The 4,564-nt window shown below is 37.9% G+C and overlaps 1 pseudogene; it reads right to left on the minus strand.

The window, feature by feature from the left end:
* Positions 1 to 724: 724 nt before the first annotated feature.
* LOC108315814 lies at positions 725 to 1,363 on the minus strand (annotated as a pseudogene).
* Positions 1,364 to 4,564: the final 3,201 nt, after the last annotated feature.

Below are 4,564 nucleotides of genomic sequence, written 5' to 3' on the forward strand. Positions count from 1 at the left end.
AATATGAATATGTCTCATGCCAGATGAATTCATTCTTTGAACACAAGAAATGTGACTCTTTCCTTTGTTGTCTCTAAAGAGTGCTTTCTAGTGTATATTTAACCTATAGTAAACATCCACTAGCTGCCTGGTTAGTTTACCTTTAACTAGTGAAAGAACACAGAGCATCCACTTGTAAAACTTGTCACTGGAAGTAAAGAATAAATACGTGGATCAGAGTCGACTCTGGGCTCTCAGCTGGAAATGCTGTGAGACCCCTGGTGCTCCACTCTGAACCCACCTTTTGCTTCCTATGTCTATTTCTTAATTCCTTCAGCATTGCCTGTAGGGTCTTCACGGCTGAGCTGGTTTCGGCACTTGGGATTATAGTAAATGGTAGAAACACATTTTAAACTCAGCTGAGTCTCACAAACATTACCGACATTCAAGCAATACAGAAAATAATATTGAAAAATACATGTTATGTTTAACATCATCAGAAACAAATGTCACCATCTCTTTATTCTCTCCTGGGCTGGGATTTGATAGTGTATAAATTGTGTTAGCAGGTTAAATGCAGGCTTTGTTAAATTATAATTTACATGCTGCACAAGAACAATTCAATCCTAATGATGAAATTTTTATCAAACTGTCCTGAAATAGAAATAATATTAAAACGAGCCAGAGTGCCCAGTGATGAAGATTTGACAGGTAAAGAAGAAAAGAGAAAGGAACAAATAATGGGCTATTGGTTGAAATTTGCGAACATGAGGAACAGAAGTTTGAATATTTTTTTTATGGTGAAAGACACACATATATTTAGAATTAGCCAGCAGGACTCCGTTTGGATGATCCCAATTTTGTTGGCAACATCCAAAGCATCGTAATCAGGAGCCAGTCAAACATTTGCCTTCTTCTCTCCATCAGGCCGAATCAGGGTGTTGATCTTGGCCACATCAGTGTCATAGAGCTTCTTCACAGCCTGTTTGATCTGGTGCTTGTTGGCTTTAACATCCACAATGAACACAAGTGTGGTGTTGTCTTCTGTCTTCTTCATGGCAGACTCAGTGGTCAGCGGAAACTTGATGGTAGCAAAGCGGTCCAGTTTATTTCTCCTGGGGGCGCTCTTCCGAGGATATATGGGCTGCCTCCGGAGTCGCAGTGTCTCGGGCAGCCGGAAGGTGGGTGATATGCAGATCTTTTTTTGTGGCTGTGGACACCTTTCAACACTGCCTTCTTGGCCTTTAAAGCCTTCCCTTTGGCTTCGGCTTTAGGAGGGGCAGGAGCTTCCTTCTTCGCTTTCGGCTCCATCTTGTGAAAAGGCAGAAGTTTAAATATTTTTAAGTATACTTATTGGCTCAATCTATTAAGTAGATTTCGTCCCCTTCCAGTTTATTCTGAGGACAGTACCCAGAATGAACATACTAAATGTGTGTCAGATCACACTACTATTCTGCTCAAAATAATTTTCCATCCTCCCTTTTCACTTAGAATATTAGCCAGAATGGCAAAAACAGAATTACCCTGTCAGTACTTATCTAAAATCTTCTTTCACTGCTCTCCTCATCCAGACACAGCTGGCTTCCTCACTCTTTCTGGAATGTGACACACCTGCTTTAGGATCTTCCCACAATTCCACCAAGATGATGCTCCCCCATATAGCCACATGAGACTTTCCTCCTCAAAGTTAATTTACAGTTCACCTTCTCAGTAATGCTTACCCTGACTACCCTATTAAAATTTCAGCTAACACCTCTCAATCTTGACATTACTAATCAATTTTAACCTGGCTCATCTTTCTTTTTTAGCAGAACTTATTACGTACTGAAATATCACACCATTTGTTTATCATCTTTAGACTTTATAGTATATTTAATCTTCCTAGAATGGAAACCCACAAGTAAAGCAACCTCTGTCTATTTTGTTAATAGATGTATCGCAAGCACCCAGAAAAATGCCAAGTAAAAATTAGGCACTCTGTAAATGTTAAGTAAGAGAATGGAGAGGCAAATATATGCATATACGTAATTCTAAGGCAGCAAGTGATGTGTGTCTGTATATCTCTAAATGTATTCTTAATGTATATTTGAATGTATTTTTGTTTGTTGGTTGAGATGCAGTCTAGCTCTGTCTCCCAGGCTGGAGTGCAATGGCACGATATCGGCTCACTACAACCTCCACCTCCAGGGTTCAAGTCTCATGCCTCAGCCTCCCAAGTAGCTGGGATTACAGACACCTGCCACCATGCCGGCTAACTTTTGTATTTTTAGTAGAGATGGGGGTCTCACCGTGTTGACCTAACTTCAAGCGATCCACCTGCCTCCGCTTCCCACAGTGCTGGGATTACAGGCAGGTGTAAGCCATGGCACCCAGCCAACATCTCTATTGGATTCTTGGAGAATGAGAAGTACGAGATCATTGTCTGATTTCTAGGAAAATAGTTTTTTCCCAAAAGACTCCTCGGAGAAAATGTGATTTATCTGAAGAGTGGGTTTAAGTGAGGAATTGGGCCTGGTTCAGTCCCTAGCTCCATCCTACTGCAGATCTACTGTCTGAGTGGAGCATATTCTATTCTGCATGGGCACTGAGTGCATTCTATTTTGCTACCCAACACCTTCCGTCGGTAGTGATGCTGATTCCTGGGGAGGTAATCTGTCTCATTCGCAGAAACAGAATTGGGAAGCCCATTACTGTGTGCATTTAGGACATATTCTCCCAACATCAACTTTTTTTTTTTTTTTTGAGATGAAGTCTTGCTCTGTTACCCAGGCTGGAGTGTGAGTGGCATGATCTCAACTCACTGCAACCTCCCCCTTGGAAGATGGAGAAATGCAGGCTAAAATTCAGTCACTGTTTTACTTAAAGTAAAAGAGTTAACTTTTTAGTGAGGCAATTGACTTAGTGACTGGCACTTATTATTTTCTATTTTTTTCTACCTTCTTCTAATCTAGACTTCTACATTAAGAAAGAAAAACAAGATAAAACTAAACCTAATGTAAAAAAGAATGAAGTGAAAACAATGAAATAAAAATGAGAAAACTAAAAGAGAAAATTAATGGAAACAATATCTGATGTTTTGGAAAGATCACTTTTTTTTTTTTTTTTTGAGATGAAGTTTCACTCTTGTTCCCCAGGCTGGAGTATAACAGCACAATCTTGGCTCACAGCAACCTCTTCCTCCAGGGTTCAAGTGGTTCTCCTGCCTCAGCCTCCCTAGTAGCTGGGATTACAGGCATGCACCACCACGCCTAGCTAATTTTGTATTTTTAGTAGAGACTGGTTTTCTTCACGTTGATCAGGCTGGTCTCAAATTCCTGACCTCAGGTGATCCACCTGCCTCTGCTTCCCAAAGTGCTGGGATTATAGGTATGAGCCACTGCACCCTGCTGGAAAGATCAACTTTTATCCAATTCAAAGATGGATAAACATCTAGCCAGATCAGCAAACTACAAATAGAAGGAAACTTCCTCAAGCTGATAAATAGTGTCTTCAAAACCCTACACCTAGCATACCTTATGATAGAAGATAATGGTTTCCTCCTAAGACTGGAGACATTGCAGGAAGAGGAAATGTCCCCTTTATATTCAACATTTATGCTGGTGCTAGCAGGTAAATAAGACAAGAAAAAGAAACAAAAGAATACTGATTAGAGAAGAAGTAAAATGGACTTTATTTACAGTGGCATAAATGTCTCTGCAGGAAATCCAAAGGAATCTACAAAATAGATAATAGAACAAATAAATGAATAGTTCGGCAAAGTCTAAAGATGCAAACTCAATAAACAAAAATAAATTACATTAATACATCGTAAAAACAGACAATTGGAAATTTAAGTTAAATATATAATACCATTTGCACAGATATCAAAAATATAAAATATGTGGGGATAAAATTAATGATGTATGTGCAAAAGTTGTACACTAAAAACTGTAAAACATTGCTGAGTACAAATTAAAGGAGATTGAATTTTCATCTAAGTGACAAAGTAATTCAAAAAAGAAAGAGAATCTTTTCAGCAAATGGTTCTGGAACAATGGGATATTCATATTTTGAAAATTTTATGTTGATTTTTATCTTATCCCATATGCAAAGCTTTTACCAACATGAGCAAGAAACCTAAATATGAGAGCTAAAACTTTAAAATATCTAGAAAGAAATGGGATAATGTTTGTGATCTTGAGAAAGGCAAAGGCTTCATAGTGAAGGCACAAAACTCATAAATCATGGAAAAAGTGATAAATTTGACTTTATTTAAAAGGAATACTTTTGACATTTCAAAAATCTGTGAAAAAGTAAATAAGCCATAAACTGGGAAATAATATTTACAAAACATATATACAATGAAGGACTCATATCCAATATTTATTAATAATTCTTATCAGTCGATAATAGAAAACCCAATTAAAAATTGGCAAAGTGTTGGACAAGTATGGCACCAAGGAAGACATGTGATCAATATGTACATAAAAAGATGCTGAACATGATTAGTCGCTAGAGGAATGTAAGCTGAAACCATACGAGAGATCAGTACATATATAGTAGAATAGCTAAAATTGAAAGACAATAACAAGTGGTATTCATGGAA

This window comes from Cebus imitator, unplaced genomic scaffold (genome assembly GCF_001604975.1).
Source record: "Cebus imitator isolate Cc_AM_T3 unplaced genomic scaffold, Cebus_imitator-1.0 Scaffold179, whole genome shotgun sequence".
Lineage (NCBI taxonomy): Eukaryota > Metazoa > Chordata > Mammalia > Primates > Cebidae > Cebus > Cebus imitator.